Raw genomic sequence first — 13,541 nt, 5'->3', positions numbered from 1 at the left:
AACGGTAAAAGGTAACTATATTTTAATAGTAACTATTGAATGTTACTAACAGAAACTGATTTATTGTAATTTTGAAAAAAAATTATAAGCAGCTTGAAGTATATGGAAAATTGTGGCTTTCACTTCCTTTTAGACATTTGGCAGTGAGAGTGAAGGCAATGTAATATAATGGGAAGGACTCTGAATTAGGTGTCAAGAGACTTCAGCTTTTACCACTAAGTAGCCATGGGATTTGAGGATACTATTTTACCAGTCTCAGTTTAAATTTTCTATACTCTAAAGTGAAGGATAGGAATTAGAGGAGCTATACAGTAACTGTAAGCTATAGTATTTTATAAACATAGTTTTGAGCAAGAACTTTATGAAAATTGTGGTCACAGTTTATCTCTAAATAGATACTTTTTCTTAAATTAAGATATCTTATACTGCTGGGCTTTGTGTTCAGTACAGTATTGGGATTAAGTGGTTATGCATGTATAAAATTTTCCATTAATTATTTTGTACTAAAATATTCCAGATGTAAATAAATTAGCAGCATAGTTGAGAATAATTTTCATTTTTGTTTTATGATACTATTAAAATTTTTAGACTTTGATAAATATAAGGTGGAAAATGGGATTAAATGTGTTGTCATTTATGAGGCAAACACATCATTTCATTTTGTCTTTTTTTTCACATGAGGTTGATTTTAATCAAGAGACCAGAAACTATTGATTGTCTCTGACGCACTTTATAAATAAGGTACATCAGTTCACTTTGACTTTTCTGAATGTTTACATGTTAAAAATAGCAATATTTTGCCTACCATTCATATAATCTTTTCTCATTCTTCTATCAAATAATTATACCTTTCTAGAAAAAAAAGACTTTTCCATATGACTAATATATTGTGCAATTTTAGCATGAATTTAAAAAAATGTTTCCATATTGCTGTTAGCAAAAATCTGATAAAGTGTCAAAGTAGGATTACTATCCTACTAGTAGCAGTACAATCCTACTAGTAGCAAACCTAGGATTGCTATCTAGCATGACATTATACAAAAAATAGGTATTGCTCATGGCAAATCTTATATTTCCCTCAAGATTTAGGCCAGCAAAGGGTAAGTAATTGTGGGACACCAAGCATCCATCCTTTCTAGGTGAAGCAATTTAAATATGAGGTAAGACAGCTATTAAATGCCAGAAAATGTAAATCAAAAAAAAAAAAAAAAATTTGCCAGGATAAAAGCACTTAAAAGGAGCTTGAACCCTGGCACATACACAAAACTGCATTTGCAATACTACTCTAGAAAGATATAGATTTTTAGCCTTTATATAAAGCTTAGTGGTGTACATGCATAGCAGATATAAGTATTTTTTTAATCACGAGACAAATACTGTGGAATAAAAATGTTGAAGAGACTGGTTTAATGTCATTTCAGTGGCAGCAAAAGTCACACAATGAATCAGTGGCAGATCTGTGAATTGATTTTATATCCCATTAGACTGCCTTTCTAACTGCTCAGCAATTCCTGGGATTGCTTTCGGTGATCAAAGATGCACAATTAAATTAAAATGGTAGACTGGAAAATAAAAATAAGATAAAAATGGAAAGTAGTCATAGCATGTGGTTTGATTTCTGATAATTTGAAATGGCATTCTTTTTTTTTTCTTTGATCGTAAATGGAAAAATCTCAAAGCTATATTCAAGTAGTACCGACTTTTCCATCACTTATAAAGAAAGGGTCTTTATAATTTTCTAAAGTATAATATCAAAATATTAAAAGATAAAAATAATTGTGTTCAATGAAGGCTGAATGTCTATGTCATTCGATTTTTTTTTAGGCAATGATTAAAGGATGACCCTTCACAAAAATGTGCATTTCTCCAAACACATTTGTTCTAGCTAGAATTTCTAAATATTCATTAATTACAAAATCAAATTTGAGTAAAATTTAGCTATTTTAAAAACATGGTAATATTTCAACATCTTTATATGTAGAGATAGCTTAATAAGCCTATTAAAATTAAGAATAGAATAAAGAGTGTGCTGGTCTTCTGTTGAATAATTTTTGTGCTATATAGAATTAAGTATTTTCTGTTTCTTATATTATCTAGAATTTATGGGAATTTTTTCATAAATCATTTGGAATTCAGACTTATCTGTGTTTTTGAAATATTATAATGTCAAAAATATTGGGAAAAAGTAAAAGAACATTCTTCATTGCTAAACTTACTTTGAGTTGGAAAACTCATTCTTTTATATTTTAAGAACTCTATTTCAAATATATCTTTATTAATGCTACAGATTCAAACTTTTACCTTTTGGAAAAAAGATTATAAAACATATTACCACTATCTTTTGCGTGGAAGTAAGAACAGGTGGATTTTGTTTATCTTTGCTCAATCCCTAGGTTATATATGGAGAGAATTAGTAGTAAGGATGTAACTGTCTATGAAGGATACACTACTCCCTGGTTATATTATTGCCACAATCTTTGAAGGACTCTGTGAATTTGTCACTGTCGTGGGATTTTACCAAGTTGACAGGCATTGTCACATTTTCAGCACAAAGAATTTAATGCTAATTTCAAGAAGATTCTTGATAATGCAAATTTTAATGCATCTAACTTGAAATTCAATGCTTTGACAGTGTTTAGACCTTTATAAATATATGATACAGCATAATCTCATTGGGATATAATATTGATGACACCAGAAAGCCTATATGCTAATGTCATTAGAAAGGCCGTATGTTATGATGATTATGAGAACAGATGATTTACTAGCTGTGTGGTGATAAGTAACATGCTGAATCTCTCTGAGCCTTAGTTTCCTCAATTGAAAAATGGAGATAACACTTTTATCGCAGAGTTATTACCAGTAAATAATATATTATTGATAAAGTTATCAATATGTCAACAACAAGACCCTTTAACAGTAATAAAAGTAACAACAATCATGGAGAATAGTTATAGCAGAAGAGAAATTAGGCAGAATAACCAGGGATAAATCAGGAATTGCATTTTTATAAGAAATTTTCATAATTAGTATAAGCTATATTGTAGCAATGACTTATAAATAAAGTATGGCTTAGTAATTTTCATTTAAAAATCACTGTTTCAAAGTGCTATACATTAAATCTTGTTTCTTTCTGTTTAGCTGTTTTTTGGATTTTTTTTTTAAGTGAACTACATTTGAATTGCTTTCACAAATGCATTCCACAAAGTAACATTTTCTCTATTTACAAGTATGGAGAAACTATCTTCTGTGGTATGCTATCAAGTGAGAAATCAGTTATATGCATATAACTAAGCATATAATAGCTTAATGTTTACATACAAGGTAAATACAGTGTAATTATAGATTCAGGGGTGTAAATTGAGTGTGCATGAGCCACAATACATTACAAAACATGTTTGACTATCACAAAATAATTGGAAGCCCATTTTTTTAAATGGGGAATTTAAACAATGTCATCACTTCAGTTATATTTCATCTAATAGTTTATAAGATTTGGATGTTATTTATATTTCTTGCTTTTTATTGATAATTTTAATATTTTATTCAGTATATTTCACTCAGTCTTACTCTAGGGTCTCATTGTGTCACTACTAAACATTTGCCATAGTCTCAAAAATGTCTATACCTATATATCTATTAATTTTTCTCCCACATTTACACCAGAAATATGTTTCAAAATCAATCATGACAATAGTAGTAGTCTCTTGTTAAAAATTTGCATAGCTCTTGATTAGCTTCTCTAAACTCAACTTGATCTTAACTTTCCAGCCTCCTGTTTGAAAAGCACTATATTCTATGCACACTGGGTTATGTGCCATTTTCCCATTGGACTATGGCCTTTTTTGTCTCCATACTTCTATTCCCTAGCCTCATGGCCTTGACTATCTTCCTTATCTATCAATACTTCATCCATTTTTCAAAATCAGATTTGAATGGAATGGCCTTTTTAAATTTCATCAAGGGTTCCTTTGTTTACACTCACAACCTTGTCTGAAGTAAGTGTGCATTAAGTATTTTTGAAGTATAAATACAAGGGAAAAAGACTGTGACTTAATCCACTAAATCAGAAGTAATCATTTTATCTTTTCTCTTGTGCTGCATGCTGCTATTATTTCCTTTAAAAGGTGCAGTTCTGGAATCAGATATAAATTACTGAATAGCGCTTGCCTCAGGTCCATTACAAAATAACCACTAAAAACTTAATTTTCTTATTGGTAAAATGAGAATACTAAGAGTACCTACCTCATCAGAATTTGTGAGAATTAATTGAGGTAATACATTCAAAGTACTGAACATACATTAATTGTTCAATAAACAGTTGTTGGGAACATAATTCGTATTATTATGGATGTTATTACTTATGCTGAAGTTAGACTGTTATGTGTATGTGAACTCTTTGAGGGAAGCCATTTGTGTTTGTATTTCTCACCATTGATGTTGGGACCTATTTTTTCATTAGAGTTAATTTTATCACTATTGAATAATTCATCTCAATACAAATTACTTCCAAGGTCACTTGGGCATTGATTGCTGCAGTTGAGCAGAACTGTAGCTTCAAATCTGAAGAAACACACATGTAAATGCTAACTTCCATTATTTCCTAGTATTCTCTCAAATCTATTTAACAAATAAAACATCAATTCCAGAAGTCCTGGTTTGTTTGCTCATCATACTTTTCCTTTTCACTTCAGTGCTATCCTCATCACCTCATGCTGATTCTGATCCCCAGTCTCTCCTATTTCCACTTCCCGAGCCCTCATCCTGTCTTCACAACCTCACGGTGCAATACTAAGATCCAGTCTCCAGTCTCACTTCCTCTACAAGGCTACACGCAACTAATATGACTGCTCCCCAAGGCAACTCATGATCTCTTTTTTGTAATTTAAATTTCTATTGAATATAGTCAGTAGAGTCAAGCACAACTTAGCAACTTAGATAATGTTATCTCTTCATGGCTTGTTATTATTCCATGTGTTTACTCTCACAGAAAAACCATTAGATCCACAAGGTTAGATCTTTCCATGTAAGAAGTATAGGAACTTTCATCAAATCTCATCAATAACAAGCAGGGGTTCCACAGTTTTTTGATACAAACAAAGCTATGACATCATATTCACCTTCTCAATATTCTACAGAAATAGTCATTTCTTCCCTTTTCTCTTGGAAACTAGGACCCTTTCCACATATTTGTACATTGATCAATGACAAGTAACATCATGCGATGTTTGGAACTTTCACCACAAAATGATCTGAAAAAAATTACCATCATGTTAAAACCACTGTGCAGTTGTCAAACAATGGTTTTTCTCCCCCCACGCCCCATCTTCTTGATGTTCAATTGCGTAACATGTCAGATTTGCTGGGTTGTAGTCTAGTTAGTTCTAACTGTTAGATATCATTAAGTTTTGGGACAATGATACTTTAATGGGGGTAAATGTACAGTAGGTCAAATGATATTATCATAAGCAACAATATTGGATTTCAATTATCAGATATTAACGTTTACACAAATGCTAATGTAGACATGATGATCACCTGTCATTCTACATTCTATCCTTGCTTTACCTTCTAGGACTGAGTTGTTCTATATGGTAGTTACTAGACACATGAAGCCACTGAACTTGTGAAATGAGACTTAGTCTAAATTGAGTTGAACTGTAAGTGTAGCGAACAGTCTGAATTTCAAGAGCAGTGCAAATATAATATAAATGTTATTAATAGTTTTATATCAATTCTACATTTAAATATTTTGAATATATTAAGTTAAATGAAATATATTATTAAAATTAATTTCATGTGCTTATTTTTACTTCTTGTAATGTGGCTACTAGAAAAATTAAAATGACATATTTGGCTTATATTATATTGCTATTGGATAGAGATGTTCTAGAAAACCCTAACATAGAGTACAAAGAGAACAACATAAAATGAATAAGCTTTAAACAAAGGGGTTAATCTAAGCTCTATCACTAATAAACTATGTGACTGGGTCAGTGAAGTCAACTCATGTGTCTTATTTAAAGATGCTAATTTAGGGTAAGAGTGTCTATGTGTGATTTTAAAGTGAGCTTTTCCATTTATCTGTTTTAAGAGAATTTCTTGATCTATTTTTACATAGAAGGGTAATGTTTCTATTATGAAATATGCATTCTATTCATTTTTTCAAACCACAGGTTAGCTGGCTTTGGCTTTGGAAGACAATGATTGACATGCTCTAACTGCGTGAGACATTCATCCAGTAAAGGAAAGAGCAGTGTAAAAATTATGCAGAGCACATGTGGTAAGTCTGGAGCAACTGAGAGCCATGATGACCCACAGAAAAAGGGTTATTATACTAGGGCAAGGGGAGTGTCCTCAGTTGTGAACAAAGGGAATTAGGTTACACTATTCTTAAAAACCACTTCAAGGTGTCTTCCTAGTGTGCTGTGAGAGTTACCTTACATTACAATGTACATTCTTTAACAGTAACAAAGTACATAGTCTTCAGGCTTAAAATTAAGTACCACAACACTGGAAAAGTAATACAATTAAAATTAGCTATAGTAATGGAATGTGAAAATGAGTTTGCTATGTATACTGAAAAGCAAATGACTTTCTGCAATGTGAATGTGGTTCTATTGCCCTGAAGCTACAGTCATTGGGGCTGGCAGTTCTCCCATTTCCTATGCTCTGCGATGATCTAATTCTCTCACCATTTTTTTCCATTTCACCCACAATGAAGTCTTCCCTCATACAGTTCACTCGGACCTTACTTTGGCCCTTATTTTGAAGAATACAACATTTGCATATCGAGTTGGCCTCTGTTTCTTTCTCATTAACCCAAGATAATTAAATGAATATTCTTGGCACTCACATGATCATAAGCCTCAGGCAAATGAGGGCACTAAAATTTTAAGATTTTTCATGATTGTGAGGTGGCCATTAAATTATTTAGAATGTACTTATATAATTTTTCAGATTATTATCTGAATAAATCATCACAGTTTAAAATAAGTCTAAGAAATAACTTGCTGATGCCCGTTTGAAACACATTGCAAGAGGAGATGAACGTATTCTGATTTGTGGAAGTTCAGTCTAAGTTTGTTATGCTATTTTTCTGAAGTTTCAAAAATGTCAAACTAACACCTTCCTTCTCACCTGCATATCCATGCTGCATGTCCACTATCTTAAAATTTGGTTTTAAAATGGAGTTATTTTCACAAGGAGACAAAGAGCTAAAGGAAAAAAAAACACAGAACTAGAGTCCAGGGGCAAAGAAAGGGTCATGATGGTAGGAAAATGAAAGAGAAGATGAAAAGGTACAAAACAGGTGAGCAGGCAATAATGGGGTTTAATGATAATTTTATGTTTTTTTAATTTAATATATATAACAAATAAATTGAAGCTTTGATGTATAGAAATTTCTTCTTAAAATTGATTATATGGGGAATGAGTGCAAAAGAATCAATCAAAAGAAGGCACACCTAGGAGAAAGAGTAAGTTGGGGAATATAAAACTCCAGTGACTGGCTAGCTCCAGTAAATGTAAGATCTTTGATCCAAACTAGGCATTAGTAGACCATAAGGAATAGAAAAAAATTGTCAAATATTAGCTGTATATGATCTAGTCCTTATCTGCATTGATTTGTTGTGAATGAAGATGTCATTCAAAAATGGAGTACTATAGATAATATAGTCACTTACTAAGTGATTATTAATGGCATCTTTGCACCAATATGGCCGTAGGAAAACTGTTTACATTTGTCTAAATACTTTACCTGACAATAGGTGAACAATATGTGCTAATATTTCCATTTTGTCTGTAATTCTTCTTAGGAATAAAAAGTTGTGAAATATTTTAAGAAAAAAAACTTCTTAGAATTGAACCAAAGAAGTGATAGAGGGTAAAGAAATGCTAATCTCATAACTATTGTGTTTATATAACAAATATTCAGGGAAATCAAGTCAAAATATAAAATAGCAATTTGAAACATTTGAATTAAGGGTGTGGGGGATGCTTATTTGGATTTGGGGGTCTCTAACCTTTTCTTTTTTATTTACCATTTTTTATCTTTTTAATATATCCTTGTTTCTAATCATAACTTAGATCCCCTTCTTCCCGCACTTGGGCGCTAGTTCTATTAGTTTTGAGAAATAGCCTTATTGATAATATTAAGAGTTCAAAATTTTAATAATTAATGGGAAAATACATTGGTGAGCTCTTACATTCTCTCAGAATTTATGCACTGTGAAGCTTCTCCTCAAATATAAATATGAACAGCAGATCATTTTAATACTTATTTTTGAGCATAAATGATGATACTGTTTATTAAGCATAGTAACTTGTACAGGTCTGCCTTCTAACGTGATTCAAGTATTGAAAGACTAGGAAAGAAAAACCTAGAAACCCCTGTGGACTTACTCTAACTACCTTTGGCCTCAGGTCAGTAGTGCTAGTGCAAAGGAAGAATGTACTGTCTCTGATGGAGACAATGAACAGCTAAGAAGGAATTGGCCATGAATCTTGACTTTTCTCACCTAAGCTAGCTTACTACAAAGTAAATATAGACTCCAATGTATGATCTAAGAAAGATGGAAAGGTGCTACCTACTCAAAAGCAGCTCCTCATTGTTTTGCCAAGATATCTGAATTTCTCAGCTTTAGTATCAATTCTTAAGAAATAAACCTGTGCTTCATTAGACTAAATAGCATAATAAATCGGGAGAGATAAATCAATTGGAAGGGGTTAGATTAGATGTATAAATTAGTGAAAAGAGCACCACCTATTACTTAAATAACATTTTGGCCTTGGAAATTGTTACTAACAGTATTTGCTTCAAAGTTCTTCATAAGAGCACACTCTTATTCTTGGTGGAAAGGAAGAACCAGACAAAACATTTTATTTTATATGTAGATATATTAGTTTTCATTGTAGAATTGACCTTAGAGATAGCCATTAAGCCTCATTGCATTTCTTAATGTCCCTTGGTGCTGTCATAAATTGAGATCATGACATTATGAGAGTATTGATAGAGTTAATACCTTCCAGTTCCCATCTAGGTCCTCCTTTCTTTAGATTTCCTGCCTGTACATAGAAAAGGCCCATTTGGAATTTGAGAAAACATCCGGAGACTTCTTCAGAAAGCCATACTCCTCTTAAATTCATACTTTTAAAAAATTAGCAGATGTCAATTTGAAGGGGAAATATCATATACTATAAACCATTTGGGAATATTCCACCTCTTAAGGATGACTTATGTTTTTCATTTGAATGGCATGGATACTGAGAGCTTACAATTCAAAACTCATCTGTAGTCTAGTTCTGAATCATTTTTTCCATGAACTCTGTGTGGATTTTATGATAAACACACAGGTATGTATGAAGTATGTGACCTCACTGGCAGTTATCTGCAGTGTTAACTGTTATTGGCAGATACCCAAGAATTGATTGACACACATCTTACAGAATTGGAGTTAATTAATATGTCTACCAATTCCCAAATGTACCACAGGAAACAGAAAATCTGTTTTAATACAGCAATCAATGACATACTCTTTGTGGTCAGAAGGCATTCACAATACAGCAAAAGTAGATTTTGGAATACACTATTCAGGAACGTAAATACAGTCAAGTGCTGCATAAAGGCATTTTGGTCAATGATGGACCTCATAAAGGATGATAGTCACATAAGATTAGAATAGGTCTTAAAAATTCCTGCTGCCCAGTGACATATTAACCATTGTAATATTGTAGCATACTACATTACCTTTTCTGTGTTTAGATATGTTTAGATACTCAAATATTTACCATTGTGTTACAGTGATCTACAGTATTCAGTACTCAGTATTCAGTAACATGCTGTGTAGGTTTGTAGCCTTGGAGCCATAGGCTATAACATATAGCCTAGGTGTGTAGTAGGCTATACCATCTACGTTTATATAAGCACACTCTATGATATTCCCACAATGATGAAACCACCTAAGGATACATTTCTCAGATCCTATCCTGGTCATTAGATGACTCATGACTGTATAGCTATTAAGATGCTAGGAGAGTAAAAGAGGTTTATTTTTGTAACTAGAAAGCTAACTTGAAGGTTATTTTGCAACTGTTATGTTATTACTTAAAAGCGACTATTGATTTCCTCCTGTAAGATCCAAAGATATTAAATGATGAAGGGGGCCTTGATTTCCTTCAAAGGTGAGTCTTTACTTTTGTGGCATTCTGCAATCTAGAATGGTAAGGCCATATGTCATTTTTTGACAATGAGTTTTCAACATTTTTGGGAACACGGTGTAAGAAAATAAGTTATTTTGAAGGAAGAACACCAAAAAAAAAAAAAAAATGTTAAAATGTCCATAAGAGTCTTGATAAAAGCAAAAAGTAAAACGTTCTTTTTTCTATGATAAAATTATTTTTAATATGTAAAGACTGTACAAATTTTTAAAAGGAAAATCATCTTTCATTATTTCATATAGTGTGGGGCAGGTAACAGCAAAGTATATATGCAACTTCTAACCTTGAATTTAGGGGAAAGATGAGATGGGTCCTTTATTTGAAAAGTCACCCTTGTAAATAAAACTTGATATATTCAAACTTGATGAGAGTTTATGAACTCTAACTTAACAACCCTGGCTTCTGTCCTGATGGCTATTACACTTTACTTTTCCAATCCTTTTATTACTATTATTCTTTTCCTAAAAATATGAAGCATAAGCTCTTTTCCTCAACTTCACAAGCAGCGAAACTTCTCAAATCCAAGGGTAGTGTTTTAAGTATCAGTATAGATCAATTTAAAGCAGATTCTCTCTTAAGGCAGCTTAAACATTGAAAATTAAATTTGATGTAGTCTAGACAAGCTATATGATAATATCTTTTCCAGAATTTCCCAGATTGACTGTCTAGACTGCTCCAGATTCCCCAGATAATTGCATAATCATCTTCCTTCTGACCTCCTAAACAGTCTGGAATGGTATTTCCTAGTCTATAGTTGTCAAGCAAATAGAAATCACTGAGCTTCTAAAGGACAACCTCTCTCAAAGGCTCTGAGTTTCAGAGTCTCAGGAAATTACTTGCACTTCGATCTCTCACCTCAAAGAGCTCAGATAGGAAGCTTTATTTATTTATGATTTTGGTGGGGGTTCTGCTGGGTAAGTAGTCTGGCTCCAGAACCTATACCTCTTCATGCCCCCACCTTCCCACCCATAAGGCAAGAATGAGCAGTTGATGAGTAGACGAGGGAATATGCTGTTAATTCTATTAAATAGCAACTTCAGAAAGGAAAAAAATAAATGAACATTTTGGGAAGAATGATGAAAGTATAGAAACAACGTACAACATTTTAATGTAAGTGATCATCACCACATAAGCAAAAAATTTAAAAATGGGAGAAATTAAGTGCAGAATCACCCAGCAACCATGAGAGCCCACTGCCATAATTTACAACCTTTAATGAAGTGTGAAACATTTAAGAAGCTAGGTGACAATTACTAGCAAGCAAAACAGCAACAGCTTTTAGCCTGAGGTGAAGATTTATATTTTATATTGAAAAAGACACTGATTTTTATTTTAAAATATTTACGTTTTCTAATATTTTTACTTTTCTCAGCACCTACTACCTATTAGACAATGTTTAACTCTTACAACTGTATAAAGTAGAGACCATTTTCATTACAACTTTCAAGCTTAGAAACATAGATGCAGAGGAAATAAATGATTTGCACCAGATCAAGCAGTCAGTATGAAATTAAAGTTGGATAAAAGCCTCCTGAGGCTAGAGGACATGGCCCATCATCTAACAATGTTGGGATTATATAGGAAAAAAAGGAAAAGACAATGAATCATATCCTTCTAGGAGAGTTTGAAGACAGATATAATTACTCAACCTCTCATTTAAAGGATATGGACACTGATGATCAAATGGGTTTGTTTAGTTTGTTTTGCGTATTATGAGACAGAGTCTCAGAGAAGTTAAGTAATTTTTCTAGTGCTCTACAGCTAGTAAGTTGTACAGCAAGATTTGAAGCCGTATGTAATCCCAAAGTCCTGGTCTGTGCTAGAAGCTGAGCATTCCTAACTCCATTGCAAATCATGTACAGTATCATTCCTGACAGATGTAAAAAGTGCAATACGATGTGGAGGGAGTTCTCTGGAGATGTCTCCAGAATACAGAAAAGTGGTACAATAACCCTGGGCCCAGGTTTTAGAATACCTTACTTATTATCATAGGAAATAACTGAGAAGATAGCAAAGAGGGAGCAACTTAATTCCATGATGCAATAGATTAAGTGTACAATGTCTCCAGGACCGTGTGCATAAACATATTCCTAATTGCATCTACATAAAACAAGAAATTTAAGTAGAACTGCCTTTTCTAAAGTCACTTTTTACTTACAACTCTTGACTATGTCAGCAAAAACAGTACATGTATGTGCTTGTGAGGAAAAGGAGAAGAAGGATGTGGTAGGAGGAATAGGCTGATGTGGGAGGGGGAATTGCCGAAACTGGCGAGACCTTAGGAAAATGTCTAAATCTTCTCAGGTTTATCAATAACAATACATAATTGTGTTCAATCTAGAAACTACATAGTCTCTAAGGTGCCTTCTTATACAAAGAAGGTACAACACAAACTTTTTTGACTTCTAATCCATTTGATCAAAAGACACATTTGTATCATTTTAGGAAACTTTATGAAATTTAGAGAGAGAGAGTGAAAATATTAAGTTATAAAGAAATGACTAACATATAAGTTATATTTTATCTTTAGGATTATGGAAATATTGGGGGAATATGTCCTTTATTTGTTGAGTACATCTGAATTCCAATTTCAAAAAAAATTCTATCACAAATGATTTTCTCACCACATGAAAGCTTTTGTTCTTCTTAGGATTTTGTGCCAAAAATTATACAAGGGTTTATACTTGAAGGCTACTTATAAGCCAAATGCACCAAACTGCTTTCAACATTAGCAACTTTTCCTTCTATTTTTACTCAAATTTACTTAAACACTAAATTTTCTCACTAAAACATCTTTCAGAAGTAATAGACAAATAAAATTATTTTCTGTTTTTTCTCTTCCAGATCACCAAAGTAATAACCAAAAATATTAATATAAAAAAAGCAAAGCGTAGCTGAGTAAGCACACAAATGTGCATAGTTTGGATCAAACATGAGATCACATCATTGTGCATATTTATGGCATCCTTTCTTAATCCCTAGGCAGAAGAAACAACTGGGTGGCAGACACTTCAGGCTGAGGGTGGAAATGGAGGGGAAAGCTGGCAATATATAAATGAAGGAGAAAACAGTACACATTCAGCCTGCTGACATCTGCTGCACATGCAAAATGGGTTGGACTCTGCAATCCAGGGTGAAAACAAATGCTTTCTTCCTTCTTTCCTCCTGTTTCATAGTTATTGTTGAGTGATGGTCTCATTCTTTTTGCATTCACAGATTAAAATTAATAACAGCATCTGAATTTGAAGTAGGTTTCACTGAATAGTGAACCAGAAGCAAAATAAGCTGAAGAAATGAGTAATGAAGCATTTGAATAGGAAGGG

At 32.7% G+C, this 13,541-nt stretch overlaps 1 protein-coding gene across 1 annotated transcript in view; it reads right to left on the bottom strand.

Annotated features, from left to right (window-relative positions):
• The window catches only part of SEMA3A (semaphorin 3A), a 205,498-nt gene that overhangs the window by 115,355 nt on the left and 76,602 nt on the right, over window positions 1-13,541 (bottom strand). The gene's annotated exons all lie outside the window — the stretch shown is intronic.

The sequence above is a fragment of the Eulemur rufifrons genome, chromosome 29 (assembly GCF_041146395.1).
Source record: "Eulemur rufifrons isolate Redbay chromosome 29, OSU_ERuf_1, whole genome shotgun sequence".
Lineage (NCBI taxonomy): Eukaryota > Metazoa > Chordata > Mammalia > Primates > Lemuridae > Eulemur > Eulemur rufifrons.
This window is presented reverse-complemented; position numbering and strand designations above follow the sequence as displayed.